At 37.7% G+C, this 17,900-nt stretch overlaps 1 protein-coding gene across 26 annotated transcripts in view; it reads right to left on the bottom strand.

The window, feature by feature from the left end:
• The window catches only part of LOC308179187 (uncharacterized protein), a 198,516-nt gene that overhangs the window by 101,940 nt on the left and 78,676 nt on the right, over nt 1–17,900 (bottom strand). For 25 of the 26 annotated variants that reach the window (XR_013940210.1, XR_013940211.1, XR_013940212.1 and 22 more), the window contains one exon: nt 4,873–4,973. The gene's annotated coding sequence lies outside the window, so the exon portion shown is untranslated. Of the gene's footprint in view, nt 1–4,872; nt 4,974–9,991; nt 12,641–17,900 lie in introns of all 26 variants that reach the window. The other variant, XM_080558990.1, reaches the window with a different exon arrangement.

Genomic DNA, 17,900 nt, shown 5'->3' with positions numbered 1-17,900 from the left:
CAGGACTATTGTAATCTCGTCTATGGAGTATGATGGCCTTTGAAGCACAGTTTGGACAGAACTGGCTTAAATCAGGGTCAGTTTTCCTCATAGAAAACTTAGTGTAGAAAGATGCATTTTCTGATTTCAATAAATAAATAAATAAATAAATATGCATTCCAATAGAAAGATCCTGCCTGGCTCATCTTCTGGGGTCTTCTTTTTCTCCTCAGATAAAAACAGTAACCCCCACCCCAAAAAGATAAAAACAAAGGTCATCTGAGAGGAGAGGACGAGCAAACCATCCCACAAAAAAACTCTGCACTTGAACTGCCTCCATATTGCCAGATTGCCTCCAGACAGTGCTCTCCTTCACCACCCCCCTCCCAAAGGACGTCAAGATCCATTTTCTTCCATGCCAAACTGAATCCAGTTTGGGGTGAGGTGTGGCCAACCTCCCTCCTTCACTCCTGTAAGACACCTCCCCTCTGCAAGGCCAGTCTTCCCTGGGTCAGGCTGCTGGATGGCCGGTGGGTCGCTTGGGAAGGCCCTGCCAATACACAGGGGCACCCCTGGCACCTCATAGAAACCTGAAGTTTCTCTTCTGGAAGAAAATCTGCAAACTGACATGGCTTCTTCCACATGGCAGATCCACAGTGCCTGTCTTTTGATGTAGACTTACGTTTATCAGCTGGATGACCCAGCAAAACCCAAACTCCAAATTCACTCCTCTAACAAAAAGGGTACTATTCTCAAGTTCAGAAGATCAGGCACGCAGCTCAGGTACATAATCAGCGTTGAGGCTCGTTCTTCAGGTTCTGATATAGATCTGGTGTGTTACTTTGGATAAATCGTGTACCCTCATGGTGATCACAAAACTGTAGTTCCCTGCTGTTTGTCATTGCCATGTAGACTGTGAAAGCTTGATAACAGGGACCACTCCTCACCATTTCTTTCTGGATAATATGGCAAGGCCTCACCAGTGATCAGGAGTGAGTATAATAGAAGTATACAGAGAAACAACATTTCCCAGTTTTAGTCAAAATTTGGCACAGAAACAATTTCTTTTCCAAGTGCTACTTGCTGGGCTCTGTTTCAGCCTCTCATATCCAGTACACTGCACAGACTGTATCTGCTTATATACCTCGCAGTGACACAGCTCCTGTGTAACTTCACTGTAAAGCTGGAGTGACCCAAGGGCTGTAAGATTGCTTTTAGCACCAACAAGTTCTTCCCAAAGACTCTCACACTGACGACACTCATGCACATGAGCTGACACAACACAACACACACATCTGCAGTGACAGCAGGCAGAGGACTCTGTCTCTTAGGCTCAAAAAGTGCACACAGCTATGGCTCATGTGTCAAGATAATTGCTGGAAGAACTGAGCCTATAACTCTTCCACGGCCAATTCTGATCCCATCTCATCCCATCTTCTCAGTGTTAGCCATCCTGTTGTACGTAAAACATGCTCTTATTTCACCCATCTTTTTAATTATGGTAGTAGGGGTTTAGCCCTGAATTATATGCAGTTAAGAAACCTTCCCACCGTCATGAAAAAGAACCCCTGCATGTTTTGTATCTTTAATACAGCTAATTTACAGGGTCCTTTAAGAGCAGCTGCAAGCTTTATGTGTCAAACTACCACAAAACAAAAGAGAGTGTGGCAGTGCGTTGTGGGTTTTGCTGACATGGCACACTGTTTCAATTGAAAACAAGAACTAGAAAGAGCAGTTTGAGAAACCTGACACTAGCTGTTACCTTTTGAAATCACATCTTAAAAAATAAAGACAAGCATACATTTAATTTTTATTTTTTTAATGCAAGTGTGTTAGATGGTGTTGGAGACACAGGTGATGGCCAAGTCCTTCTGAAGAAACATTTGTTACAAAGGAGAAGAGAGGGAGATGGAGAAGGTGCCATTTTTCTATCCCTATAGTAAACACCTAATGCAGCGTAAACAGAGCAGGTCATGCGGTAAAACATGAAGAAGCTCTTTTTTAATCATATGAATAGAAATTTAATATCTTTGCATTTGCTAAGTAAGGCAACTTGCCCAAGCAACCAGATACACAAAGCCATATGCATTTGTTCTGCTTTTGTTGCTACTGAACGAAGCTTCTAAGTCACAAGCATTAAGGCTGGTATTTACTGAGCAGTTGCACATGAGGGCTCATTAGGAAAATTGGGATATCCAAACATGTAAGGAAACCTGAGAAATCAAAGAAAAGAGCCACGTATACAGCATGACAAAAAAATAAAAAAAAATTAAAAAAATCATGAGCATTCCCAGTCATTTTGCTCTTATAAATTGTGAGGTCCAACAGCTAGGACCAATTCCCCAGGTCACCCCCCGCTGCTTGGTGATGCCCACCACATGTTGCAGCTGAACAGCAGCAGCACAGACCTAGGTCATGCTGTGGGGACCAAAGGACTGCCTTCTGTGGGGGTGATATACTGGAGAAAGCCTTTGCTACCCCACTTGTCCATCGTGACTGAGCTCCACCAGTGCTACAGCAAGAACAGGAGGACAGGAGAAAAATAAATTATCACCACCCAGGACACCTACAGACTCCGGTAGCGCTGTTTAAGCATTGTATCAGTACTGTCTGTCAGCTTCCAGGAGTTCACGGATATGTGGCCCTGGTTCTTTTTAAAGGGTGATTTCATAAGGTAAGAGCAGTACCACTGTGATTAGTATGCTTTAGTCTCTCTTTTCTGTACTCCTGACAGGAAGGGTGGCTGCTGTCAAAAATCAAGGTCACATGAATACAGCAAAATTCACCTTTCCAGCCTGGGATAATGAAAACCAATTGACTCTTCCAAATACAGTAGCAATAAAAAGGCTCATATTCAATAGACCAACAAAGCTCTGCAACAGCAAGACAACCCTCCACCAGCCTTTCAGCACAGCTGTTAACATCACTGAAAACACTACAATATGGGAAAGTCTTCCAAGAAGCCTGCCAAGTATACCATCACCCTCTCCTAACCCTGGGGATAAATGCAGAACCAGACCTTCACATTTCCAGGAGGTATCAAATAATGCTCAGCAGCCCAGGACAAATTAGAAACCTTTTGTGTCATAGCTGTAGAATTAGTTTTGCAGAGAACTAGCAATTCTTCCCTTTGCATGAGCAGAAAACAAAACAGGACCTCAGCTGAAGACTGGGTTATGAATAAATGCAAATTCCTAATCAAAATATCAGTATAAAAATTATTTCAGGAGACAGACACCAGAATTAGCCTCTGGATCAAACAGCTCTTGTAGATGATATTTCAGTAGGCACATGTAAAGTTCTGAGCTAAAGTCTTTCACAACATGAGCTTTAAATAAATATCTTGCCTTAAAATATTTTGTTGTCACAATGGTGGTCCCTCTTTGTAGCCATGTTCAAAAATTTTATGCACAACAAGAGCTCTGATGAGAAAGAGGGAGAGGGGCCATTCCCCAAGCTTTGGGCATTTGCCTGGGATGGGGATTTCCAAGTTCAAGCTCCTGCTTTGAGATGGGCACCTAAAAGAAGTATTTTGTCTTGTAATGATTTGAGCAGCTCTACGTGGTATCTCTTCCACATGCAAGGTCATTTCTAAGCTCCTCCATACAGCTATGACCTCTTTGTCCGTCAGGTTCCATTTGTCTCTCCTCTTTGGGCAAATTTATGGCAAAGAGATAATTCCCTGAGGTCAGATTTTTATCTCATTTCCTTCTTAGCATTTCTAGTAAGATGTTTTGAAAGCTCAGGAACTTCTATATATGCACCACTTGTCTACATATGATCTTTTTCTGTCACTTTTCACTTAATCGCTCCATTCCTGATGAATGTTTCTACCTTTTTTTTTTCTTTTTTTTTCTTTTTTTCTCGTTGACAGCTCTCAAGCAAGAATTACCCTTTGTTCTATTTTTTTATACAGCTCCTAACATGGTGGGTTGTTGATATGGATTCTTATAATAATCATGGATTGTACAGTATTCCTCAGAGGACCATGGCTTTATTGATCACCATGTCATCATATGCAGCTGAACTGTTCTAATATTTCAAATAGTTTGGAACAAATATAAGAAGCTGACCAATGCTTGTACGTGTCTTTGTTAGCTACACATACTGATAATGCATAAGGAAGGGCTAAGATTAGCCATATTACAGATGGGGAATGGGGCTTGAAGAAACTTAAAGCCAGTCCCAGGGGAGCTATGGCTCTGCAAAAAAATGGTTTCCAGATCACAGGCTAATGCCTTAACTGGCGGACCCACCTCCCATTCCAGCAGGCACATGACATCCTGCTTCCTAGCAGTTATGTACTTTGCTTCCAGTGAGGCTTGTAAAATGCAAATTCCTAATAAAACATATGACCTTTCCTTTCATGTTTGTGAATAAGATTTTATATATCCTTTTTATGAACAATTCCAACCATTCTCTTCACACCTTGAGTCATAGGTACAGCCATTCTTTGATTTCTTCTGTATTACTGGGTTAAGGCTACAACCTATTCTTCACATATACACGCAAAATAGGTGGGTGTGAACACATATAAATATACACACATATGTATGTAACCGATGTACTTACAGTTTTGGCTCTTCCACTTTGCTTCCCTATAGGGAATTACTGAGACATAGTAGCCTTATGACTTGAAAGATGAGACTATGATATTGCTATTTCTTGCACTTCCAAGAAGAGTGCAGGTGTTTCAAAGCATTTATGAAATTGCTTGATTGACTCTTATATAGAAATCTATTGACAATAAGTTGAACCTTTGCAGCTTGGCTGTAAAAGATTTGATTATAGTAACAATACTAACCGTCATGAATGTCATAAATCTTAAGAGAAAGGACACATATGTCACATATAATGCATGAAAAAGTTGTCCTTTTATCATGGATAACTTACCATTGTGTAGATACTCTGCTGATCAGCTATTGCATTATTTGAATAAGTATCTGATGTCTTGTTTTCTTTCAAGGAGGCAGGTGCAGGATGAAGCAGGAAGCCTGCCAAGAAAGATGATAAATTGCCACTCGGTGCTGGGGACCAGTGCTTAACATTAATGCAACGCTGCCAGGAATTAAAGCAGTAGAGTAATAAGAAACTAGGAAGAAAATAACTTCTCATCTGCCATTAGCAGATTGGCTCAATTTTCTTTACCCATTATAATTCTTAGTACATCTAAAACAAAACATTGTCATTGTGTCATTACAAGCAAAGTAAAACAGGTTTGGAAAACATCCTATGACTTACAAGCCATGAAACTATGCAATAATCATACCAGTTGCTTTTCTGGAAGGAGAGTAATCTTGAAGTTAACAAGTTCAAATAAAATTACACACAAAAATAATTGCAAAGAAGTATGGTCTTCAGCTTTCGAAATCCTTACCCACTTTGGCAAGTGCTGCTCCCTGAGTGAACTGGCTCATTCAGTAACAGTGTAGTTGGAAGTGACAGAGAGCCCAGAATGTCCCCAGATTCCTTGTTTACTCTTTTAGCTCCTTCTGCACTAATTTGATCTGATGTAAGCTAACTTGGAAAAGAATTTCATGTGACTTACATTAGCTTATGTGAGAAATATAGATAAATCTTGTAGCAAATTTATGACTGGGTGCCTACGTGTGAGTTAAATACAGCACAAAATACAGCTTGAGCAGGAAGCTGGTCATTCATGTTGACCAAAAATCAGAGGAATACTTCATAAAATCTGAGTTCTTAATAGTTTGACATTAGAAATGTGTTCATGCAGCCATCGTATCAATAGATGTCAAGGGCCAGGTTACACACACGTACTTCCCATTTTCCTATGCCAGCAAATTAAAGCAAACCAAATATATATCTTATTTCTCCTTTGTACATACAATAGAGTATGTGGGGAAAACATAAGTTTCCAAACTTTTTAGACTTTAAAATCTTTGACTTCTGAGGCAGCCAAAGCCATGCCATATCCAAAAAGTCAGGCAGTGATGCTCTGCTGGCATTGTGCTTCCCAGGAGCAAAACTCTGCCAGGAACAGGAATGCTCTTTGCAGGCTGAAGCAGCCCATCTGTTTTAGTTTGTTCTTTCCTAGGTGGCCAGGTCATAGGTATTCTAAAAGATCAACCTGCCCAAGATACCATTTCTGAGCTGAAGGGTTTATGCTCTTTACCTCATTTTGGAGAGCCTTTCTGCATAGCCTTTGGAGAAAAAACTGGAAAACTTGGCCTTGGAATGAGTCTATACATATTACTAGTCTACACATATTACTAGAGACCTACCTCTGGTAGTTAAACAGGCTTCAATATGCTGTAAGTACACTATGAAACATTCTTCCCTGTCATTCAAGGGAAAAACTACTCTTGCTCTTATATAGCCAGTTCAGTAAGAATCTCTGTTCAAACCACCTGTTCTAAAATATTCAGGGCTTTACCAACCATGGAAAATATAGATCTGTTATTGCCTTCCTCTCCTCCATATAACTAAAATATCAATAGAGATATCACTATGAGGCATCCAACCATGATCATAACCAGATCAGTAGGTACCAAGGAAACCCACATAAGCCTTTTACTGAACTGTTGACACACACAAAAATCAGCTAGGTCTGTTTTCAACATTCATCCATCAGTAAAACTAAAACTAAATTGAAAAACTGATTATCAATGTCATTCCTCTTTTTGCACCAGAATAACTTACAGTAATCTTTATATTTTGAAACTGGGCCATAAGTCAAACAATTTATCTTCTGAAATCTTCATCTCAATAGAGGAAAGATACCTTAAAGCTGTCAAGATGAAAACCATTGAAGAAACATTTTTAAAGCTTGTACAGGATCTATATTCTCATCTATTATGTCCAGAAGAGTACATGACATCCAGAATGAATGCTGAAAAGCTGTATGCTATTTAGTCTCATCTAAATTTCTTCCAGAACTCTTCATCATATCAACAAGACAAAGGAATGACAGGAGAGAGGAAGATAGTTCACCATCTAGGTGATGATTTTTCAAGTTGTACATCCTTCTGTAAGTTCTGATATTGAAACTATTCATTAGCAAATGTAGATGACATACTAGCTTTAATTGTTACACATGCAGTGTTTCTGTCCATGTCTCAGTTTATCTTAACTAAGGCAATTTTCCTCTTTGCAGGTGTGACTGTGTCACGATTAGTATGGTTTCTTGCATACTGTTGGTAATAGGAAACCAAAGACAGCAAAATTCAAAATACATGTCAAGCCAGTATGACGCATTTTAAAGACAGTTCCCTAAGGAAAGAGTGAGGCTCTGGCAAAATCTAAAGAAAAGTGTGCTGTTCTATCTACATCTGAAGTGAATGTAATAACCCAATGCCTAGCATTGAATGCAATACCATAAGGCAGGCAGTCTGTAGTCTGGTTGCTGCATCCCTTCAGTCTCTATTTAGCTGTTTGTTCCATGTATTTGGTAATCAGCATAACCTGCTCATGACGTACTGGAACCAATTTCTACCTCAGACCACTGTCACTGTTTGATCTTCTTTACCTCTCTACCTCTTTCCACTTCTCATTCTTTCCTTTAGCTAAAGGAAAATCCTCAACAGAACTGTCTTGGCAGACAGTTGGACTCAGCATATTTGCAGGCAATACATTAATCATTGTCCAGGTGAAGATTAGAGTCACTCTGAACTAAAGTGCCATTTATATAAATGTCTTCCTACTGTTGATGTTGGTAGTGGTAAGGTCCAACAATATTTTGCCTCTAAATCATGAAACATATGAAACTTTGCTTTATTCCCAAATCATTATAATTATGCTTTTTGTGATACATCTTTCCCCAGTCCTAGTGCTTCAGCAAAGAATGTCTGGTATCAGCCACTCATTCACTGTTGTGTACATAACCAAAGCTCAAAGATCAGTTCAGCCAGGGAAAATAATGTCACTAGTTACACTGAAAATTTCCTAAAGGATAAAAAGGAATTTGCAATGATTTACACATTTTGCTGTGAATGAATTGTGAAGATATATCACTGATATACTGGCTTACTAACAGAGAAAGAAGTTTTCTAAGAACTTCTTCTGAGAAGAGGAAGAGCAGGGAAATATGCCACAAAATTTAATTTTCAGCAAGCCAGGGGTTAAATAGTGTGTACAGCATCCAGATTCTCCAGGGCTTTTCTGCATGCGTAGTCATGTAGACTATGCAAAGTAACTGCATCAGTTGTGCTTGACTCCCAGTGTTGCTAAATGTTGATTCAAAGCAGGAAACAGGGAAGAGAGTGCGAGAATTGTTTATGTTTCATTGTATATTTCTCTGGTAGGTTTTTAATATAAGGAGAAATAAAAAGAAACCTGCAAATGATTTTGTTTTTATGCACTTAGGAAAATAATTGTAATATTCCTCTTGCAACATAGTATTGAGATTACTTTTGTGATCCTTTTCTCTAAGGTCAACATCAGCAAATGTATTCCAGCTAAACTTATGCTCCAGGATCAGGTGATCTGGACCAACATTCATTGAAGTGAATGATATTTTCAATATAAATCCCAGTTAAAGAGTAATAACTTAATTCCTTTAATTTACCTGTCAGTCACCCTGCTGACAATAGTGGTCACCCTCAAGACTACCAGCAGGAAGATCAAACCCCAGCCAAGTGACTGACTTCATTTCTCAGCCAAGCAAGAAGAGCAAGAAATCCTGACCCAGCAACATATACATTAACTAATCTCAGCGAGACAAAGAGAAAGCAACTACTACTTGTTTATTGATTTTCTGTACTATGTTCATGTCTGAGAAACCTGAAAAGGAAAACATACAGGACAAATGACCGGCAGCGTCTGGTATTCTTGTGACTTACAATAAGTTATGTTGATATTTCCCAAATAATCAGTATATAAAAAAAAAATTATTGCAGAGAAATCCATACAATGATGGATTTTGTTTTGACATTATCAAATGTTCCACAGTGATATTTCATCCTTCCAATTTGTTTTCTGTCTTGTATCATAACACAAATTATAAAATAAAAGATGAACAGTGAAACCTGGAACAAAATAATTTAAACTTACAAAAAATCACTTGGGATTTTTTAAAATAGTAATAAAATCAGTATGATTCTGGGAAATATATTGGTTTCCTGAAATCAAAAATCATTTAAAGGAAAATACATGAACAGGAAATTTTCAATCAGCCCAAATAGAAAGTCTAAGGTTGTTCAGAACGATTTAAGAAATCACCTAATTCTTTCAGAAAATATTTCAGTAGAATTCAAAGTAATGAGGAGAACTTTGTTTAGCTTCTGTTCATCATTTCTTTTAGTTCATGCTTACATGAGAAAAACAGTCATAAATTAAAAATCTTAATGACTGAACATCATCATTATGATACAGAGAAGAGATCAGAGGCAATTAATTCTCAGTATTTTCTTTACCACATGGGCAATATATGTCAGTGCATAGACAAACTTTTTTATAGCTATGTAACACAAGATTGTAGTGATGATCATTTACACATTCAATCTGATTAAACATTTTAAAGATGACAAAGAAAACACTGCAAAGTAAGTACAACATCTGAGACTAACCTTTTCTAGAAAAAGGGACTAACTTTTGACTGGCATATTTGGATACAAGGCTAGAGAACATCTTAACAGTTTAACATTATCTCATTAGCATCAATTCAGTACTGAACTGAGATAATTCATGAGAGAATTTTATGTTGATGGACATAATAACAGAGATAGAAAATCATGGGTCCATCCTTTTGCTTGAATCTAGTCACATAGAGATGTAGTTTGTCCTCTACTAAATATAGCGATTTTGGACTAGCACTTTTCATGCCTTTTCATGGAGATTTTACTGTCTACCATTAATTTTGTAGCATGATAACATGCTTTAAAACACAGTAGAAACTTGACCGAGTAAACTTAGTCTAAATGTGAGCTTAGAAACTTCATTTTAAATTTTCCTTTTTGATTTTAAACTTTGGTGAAGAGCACACTCATAAAAAGCTATGCTCTCTGCAAAAGTATTACGGTAGGCATGAGAAGGAACGAGCAGGAAAAATTACCTAAGAGATATGGCTCTGTTTTGTCGGACAAGATATTTTATGTTGGGGCAAAGAGGAGCCAGTGGATGGAAGAAGTCCTCCAAGATTATCGAAGGCCTCTTGTGAACCACTACATTTGGATGCTCATGCTGCTATCTCATTTGTGGGGTCTAAGAACAGAAAAATATAGAAAACTGTCACAGTAGGTCAAAGTTTATGTAAAAGCAAAAGTACATTCATGTGATGGCATTCGAAGTTTCATAAAGACAAAATGTCAAAGATTTTGTTCAGTAGGCAACTATCAGCAATGACACTGATGTTGCCTCTTCCTTAACTCAGTTCTCTGGAGCCAACGTATTACTTCTACCAAAGAAAGACTTAGTAGTGGTCCCTTTCCTGTCCTGTGGGCCTGAAATGACTCTTGAACACCAACTGTGGAAAAAAAAGTGGGATTTCCCATGTGCTGTCACTCTAAAAAAGCCTGCTATTCTGCCAGACAGGTGAAATGATTCCATGGGAAAGGATGTGTTCAGTGTGGCTTTCTTGTTAACAGTGTGATCCAAATTTTGCCAAATTGGTGGAAAAAATCCCAGCTGATTTTAATTGATTTTTCATCAGTGGATTCCTTACAGGTTATTGCATACTTGGCACATCAATGGCAATGGGAAATCAGGTGGCAGGTGTGGCATTTACTGAGCACTCAGGAGACAGATTACCTGGAGAGTGGGCGCAGCTCTTCTCGAGGCGGGAGTACACGGCTTGGCCTCAACAAGCCTTGGAGCCTATGAGTAGCTTGTTCATTTGCTCACAGGATTAACAAGGGAATTAGCCCAGTCAGCTCCCAAATGAGCAGCATTACGTTATCCAATTTGCATAGTCTCCCCATGTTGGCAACACGATACCAATCCTGACAGTGGGAGCCTATGCTTTTGGAGCAGGAGGTACAGCTCTCTATCTCCTGTGACAACCATGAAGTTTATATGGCAAGGGCAAGCAGAACACTTGACAACCATGAAGTTTCTACAGCCTCTGAATTGTTACAGTGAGCATATTTTGAGACATCAGTAGCCTGTGAGAACTCTGCACATTTTCCTACTAGAACTGATCAAAAGAGCAACCACCTTTATTTTATTAAAGAGAACCCTATAGAAATTTTAGATACCAGTCAAGTGATAAATAACCAGCTCACTGATGACCATAACAAGGACTCTGCCATGCTTACGCTGGACTCCTGTGAAAAAGCGTGGGTTACCCTTCAACCTATTCAGCTGTGCAATGTCCTTGAACAGTGAAAGGGAAACCATAAAACCAAATGTGATGCACATCATTCCAAGAAAGTCTTGCCTTGTGGGTCCTTTGACAAAATTCTCCTAGCTTCAGTTAGTACCCTGTTTTGCAAGAGTCTGAAGCAATTTAACATCAGTTCCATTTGGTTCTTCACTGAAAGATGTCAAATCTCTTAATATTAGAGCTTTCCGTGACAGATAATAATTAGAGACAGTGTCAGTAAGTAGGCCTCTTGGAAAGACTGCCCAACAGTCTTCACCGTAATGTGTTTTCAGCTGGCTACAATGTAAAACTACATGAATGTGTTTTGAATTTCCCAGTGTTGCAAATAATATTTTGTTCTGCTGTGACATATGGAGTTTCAGCTAGATATCAGTCTACAAGATAAATCTGCAACCAAAGACTAGTGGCAGCAGGTGAGTACAGAACACAGAGGGCAAAAATACTGTGTTTTCATCTAAGAAGAACAGCTACTAAAATTGAAAGATTTTGTACCTTCTTTAAATGACTGACTTACAAAAGCAAGAGTTAAAATTTAAACTGGCGTTACTTGAAAAAATAACTGAAGAGACAGAAAAATTCAATGATGCCAAAGAAGCACTTTTACGCTCAAGTATAAGGTTTATTAGAATCCTTCTATGGTAGCAGTCAGTACTTCAGACAATATTTTAGCCATGTAGTTCAGTCCTATTGATCTTACATGCTTAAGCTCTTTTGCAGAACACTTTGCTGCACTGCAGTATGTTCTAGAAAAGAAATAAATATAGCCATTTACTGTTTAGAGTATCATAATCACCAGTCAAAAGCTTCCCATAAATTTCATTATTTCAGAAAAGGTACATTTTTTAAAAATGCAAGACTACTCACTATATACCATTATAACACATAGAATTTTAAAATTTCTAATCAGGCTGAAACACTAGAATAAGATGTTCTGAAGCATTTATCAGAGGAGGTGGCCGTGAAAACCACAAAAGTTGATTCATTTTTACCATTTTTTAGAAATCAGGCTACCAGGTCACCCAACTATAATTTACAGAGATTTAAATGTGAGTCCCCAGTTTTTAAAAATCTTGGTCTAAATATTTTAAACACATCATGAGCTATTAAATCAAATTCTCAGATGTTCTGGAAAGATTCGTAAAACAAAGCTTTCCAAGCCACCTCTCCCTGTTACAGTAAATTATGTCATCCATTCCTCCATTTGATTGGCAGCCTTTAAATCTCTCTTCCCCACTGAGCTTATGCCATGTGAAGCAACTGCAAAAAAGAGATCTTGTTTTCAATTTTTCAGGGTCAGGTTGTCTTTCAGTAACACGGATGTCATTCATGACACAATGAATGAGAGTCATACCCAGGCAACCAAAAGAAGAGGTGTTAACTCTAAAAGTAAAAAGAAAACATCAAAAGTAATAGTAGAAAAGTCTATTTAAGCCCCAAACAGACAGGCAGAGAGACAATTAGGAAGATACTATCGTGCACAAATCCCGATATCTTCTCCACATGACCAGTTTAACAGTGGCCCTATTTATAATATAGTAATTCATAGCAGCCCTAAAAACCCTTATTACTGACACTGCAAAAACATTGACTACAAATGTAGAACACAGTCTACACACTCCAAAAAAGTTAAGTTACCTGATTGACAAATACTATCCATAGTGACTTTGGGAGTATAAAATAAAATATTTTTTTAATTTTTAAAACTTTAGCTTGGAGTTCTTTTCCTCTAAACCCAGCTTTGATTGTGATGGGACTGCAGATTGTTTTTACCTAGGCCAATCTGTAAGTTAGCAAAACTAAATCCTTCCCGTTCTGAAGTCACAGTCTCAAAACTGTCTTTTTTATACAAACATAGTTCATTGCAGGCAGAGAGGGGATTATAACATTTGAGGTCAAGCTTTTGTATGTTTTTGCCAGCTCTTTCTCTATTACCACTATCATTTCCTGAGTTATAAGTGTCAGTTATCACGATCAAAAGGTTGGAGAGAGAGGTTTAAGTCATGGTCACTCCGCCTTCCCATCTGGGTTAGCTACATATATGCAAAGAGCCATTAAAAAAGTGAGAGAGGGAGAGAGAAAAGGAGGATGGAAGGCTTCACCACACTAAATGAAAAGCAAACAATATGCATATCAGCATCCTAAGGAGACGTACTACTCTGCTGGGAAAAACCAAGACAAAAGAATTATCTGACACAACAGTTCAAAGCATATTGCACCTGTCAAAACGTCTGTCATCTTCTATAGAAATGCACCATTCTAAAAGAAAAAAGGGAAACTCTGGCAAAGTCACTCAGAAACAACAGGCCACTTTGTCTCCTTCCTTCCAGCCAACTCCTCCATCTGAAAGCCATTTAACTCAATGCTAAAGATTGCCTGGAAGGACCAGACAATAGGAAGGTCTCTTTCATTGTCAAGGACAGTTACACTTTGAAGATGATGCTCAAAAGGGGTTAAAATGGGTCAACAAGCAATTGTTGGGTCTATCCAAGGAAATGTGAACAGAACATTGTTAAAGTCACACACAAAAAATCTAAAAGAGCACATCTTTAAACTGTGGAATTATGGGGTTGTGGGGGAGGACAACACACAATACTGATGTAATCTCATAAAGAAATGGAGATTAAAAAAACAAAACAAAAAAAAAACAAACAGCAGTACAAGTGGATAAATGGAATTTTAGTCTAAATACGACACTACTCAGCAACATGCATCCATAGTGCAGAAAAGACAAGAGAGATATAAGATGACAAACAAAGGAAAAACAACAGAAACCTTGATAGAAATAGTCATAATTTTCCTACGACTTTTCCATCTGTCTTGTTCCAACTGTCACAACATTTCCTGGAAATCACTGAATGTTTCCCAGCTAGAGAGAATGGGTGCATCTTAGGTACTGAAATGGATTTTACCAAATTATGTCATTACCAAATGTTTTAAAGGAAAAAGTTGTAAAATTGAAAAAATGCCTTTCCTTGCATGCAATTTATCTCACCTACTGAAACCTCTTTTTGTCCGTGTTCTCTTTATGCTTACGTGAAAGCCAGTTACCATTTTAAAAAAGCTTTCAAATCTAACTTATAGAAATTTAATTCCAAACGTAAATCATCTGTGAAATAAAAGATTTTTCTAAAACCCTTTGTTTATATAAAACAAGTTGTTATTGTTGTTATTACTCTAATTTGTCTATTCATCAAATTTTTGGCTTGTTTCTGATACTTCAATGGAGCAATACATAGGAATATATGCACCAAGCCTGAAAGAGTCTCAGTTCAGCGTAACTAGTCATGAATTTAAGTGTATTAATTTGCATCTGCATTTGCAGCAAAGCATTCCATTATAAGCTACTTCAGAAAGGAAATAGCCTGAAATTTCCACTCTGCTGAAGTTAGCGACAAAGCTTCCAATAACATCATTGGGGACAAGAAGTCAGCTCTGTTTCCACATTTTGTACTTCTGATTTAGGTCAGTGATGGTCTTGCATATGTTGTTTATTAGCCAGCTTCTCCCTTCTTGCTCTTCCAACCTCCCGGCAAGACAACAATAAGAAACAGTGTAATGCAACTGAATGGATCCTTACATTTTGAAAAATCCTTGAATCTGGAGCTGAACTTTGTTACATCTTTCTGTCTGCTAAGACGCAGAACTGGTCTCTAATGTGGTGTAACTTCTGTACCTCCCAAGTCAATGAGCCAATGCTCAGCTGCTGAGAACGTGGCCTGTGGTATTCTCTTTTAGTCAACATAAAATGACATCGGCCATAAAACGCAGGAAGACCATGAAAAATTGAATTATTTACTCAAGAAGTTCAAATTCACATCTAAATTTAAAATCAAGATTTCTAATAGTAGCCTATTTCTACAAGAGTAAGAAATAACAGATGTAACAAGCTATTTCCCATTATCTTCCCTCACATTAAAAAAACTAACTTAAATTACTCAAAACTTCTACCAGGTTTCTTCTTTTTTTTTTTTTTTAAATTTTATTTGTTGTGCTCTCTTTAAATCAAAGCAAGCTATTCCTAGAATATTAATCAAAACTCAATGTTTTCAAGAGTTTCCAAGGTCATTTTTCAGGTATAAAATATTATTTAGCCTTCTTCTTGACAAATGATTTCATCCCAGAGACAGCACTGAAAACTTGTCCTGTAGCAAGCCCTCGTCAGTTTTTAAAGATAAAAAAAATAAAAAATAAAAAAATAAAAAATCTAATTTCATCTGCTCAGTTTCTTTACTTCACACTCATATACTGGATTACAACAAACAACAAAAATTAAATTCCTAAAAACATTGATGCCTCAGTGTTCATCTGGCAAGAAACATTTCTATGAATATGTTGAGTTGAAAGCCTCATAGACTAATCCTTGCTACTGCACATCCTTAACATCTCAATTCAGAAATCATTTTTTCATGTTTTTATGACCTTATGTGAGTGATTATCTAGTGCTAATGAGTAACGGGAGTCACAGTAGTACTCTATCAGTGCCTCTTTCAGAATTAACTATTTTGAACAGCATTTGTGATTTTTAAGCTTTTTGCAAAACCAGTCTCAAAGTAGACCATTCAAAACGGGTGAAAATGATCATTACAAAATTACTGTCCTCCTGTATAATTCAAACATATGTGACTAACCCAGCTTCAGAAGAAATGTCTTGGAAGAGGTCAAAGTACAAAACTTCCCCCCCCAGCACTGTTTGGCAACTCAAGCTATGTCATTATTTTCCTCTTCCAACCCCTCTGATATTCTTCTTCCATCCCCCACAACACCATGTTCCTCAGCCCATGCATTTCCTTTGGGTGACTTCTTCCCCTCTATGGTTCATGAGTCTCAACAGCCAGGGTGTTCAGAGAATAAGGGACCTATTGTCCCCTTGTTGGGCTCTGATGCCAAGTATGAGAGCAGGCTGCTGCAGCCAGAGGCAAAAGAGGAGATGAGATACATTCAGCCTTTGAGATCATGGAATGGGGATGCTACAAATACAGTCATCTCCTCAGGATACATGAAACCTGTGCAGGCTCAGGGCCAGTGGCATCTTAGGAAACCTGAGATGCCAAACTCAGATTTGTAACACAGCTACAGTGCACATGTGCAAATTCTTCTTTTCAGGACCTAAGAATGAATCTAAAGTCACATCCTGTATAAGGTACCATGTCTTCCTCCTCACCACATTCCAGCTGTAAACTATAGACACAAACACTTTTCCTTTTTTTTTTTTCTATTTATTCTCATGATTATATACATTTTTTCTCTGTAAGAAAAAGAAAATATCCTCTTACATCTATTTCTATTGACATAAATTGGTAAATAACATCTGCCAAATTTTTCCAAAAAAATTTATCCTAGCATTGACACCTGGCAGAAAAACTTCAGCTTTAACATTATTTCTGCTAAGTGACATAAATGAAAAAAGATTTTGTGATGATAAATGTGTACAGACATCACTAACAGCACCATAAATGGAACAAACTGAAAATACAACATCAAGTATGAAGACGTCTCATGACAAATGTGGTTAGATTTTGTCTGTTTTCTTTTTCTTAAAGTAAAATTGAGATTTAAATTTCCCAGTGTTTGATATCATTCTGTGGATAATTGAAAAATGCTGAGTCAAATTTTCTGTTGGTGTGTCCCTATGAAAGGGAGAGTTGCACAAGCAGTGAATTTGTCCTTTCTTTAAAATAAAATAAAATAAAATAAAATAAAATCTTTGCAACAATTATATGCTTTTCATATATATTTGTATAATTTTAAGATAGACAGTGATTTTCCAGCATCCTCCATTCTCTGATATTCATGTGTGAACTTGTACCCAAGAACAATCTTTAATTTCAGTTCATTACTGTTCTGTTTAGGAAGACCTGATCCTCAAATCAAGGGAAAGAGGCAATCTCACGTGTCTTAGAAAAGCAATTATGCTCCATGAATAAAAACTAGCTATACATCACAAGTAACAGTTCATAGAAAATAAAGGTGGAAGCTTTCTGAAACAAACTTAAGTCTGCTTCAGGTAATTAACAGCTTCAAAAAGTCAATTCATTTTAATTAATGATTAGAGAGCAAATGTGCTAAGTTCACCTGACGATGTATTTGTAATGAATCATTTAGGCAGCAAGTATCAGGGGGTTTCCTCTCTAAAAAAGCCCATATCCTCTGATTTCAGGAGTGTGCACCTGACCAATGCACAACAATCCACTTACTATCTATCATTAGGAGAACAAATACATCTTTGTCCTCTTTCAAGTGTCACTAATCAAAATGATTATCTAAAATCATATTTCAGGATCTGCGGAACTTCTAACAGCAAAAAGACTGTGCCTTGATTTTCACATTTCCAACATTTTGCATGTTTCCATGCAACACTGATGGTGATTAGGAAAACACTTTTTTAATATTTAAACTGTGCTGTGAGACAATAGAAAGCTCTTGTAACTTTTCACACATACATTTTATCATTTGAAAGGTTGCTTACAGGAAATCAGGCTCCCAGCAACCTGGATCTGGAGGGTCACAAATTCTCACTCCTCTTGGCCCTACTGTAAAAGCTGAAGGTGCTTTGAGGTGTTTATTAAGCACAGAAAAGCTACACAGATGGCAGTGTTTCAAGGAGCAGAAGGAAAATCCTACTCAGACATGAGGCTCCCAG

The sequence above is a fragment of the Anser brachyrhynchus genome (genome assembly GCF_964034855.1).
Source record: "Anser brachyrhynchus genome assembly, chromosome: 1".
NCBI lineage: Eukaryota > Metazoa > Chordata > Aves > Anseriformes > Anatidae > Anser > Anser brachyrhynchus.
The sequence above is the reverse complement of the archived record's forward strand: the minus strand, read 5'-3'. Positions and strand labels throughout refer to the sequence as shown.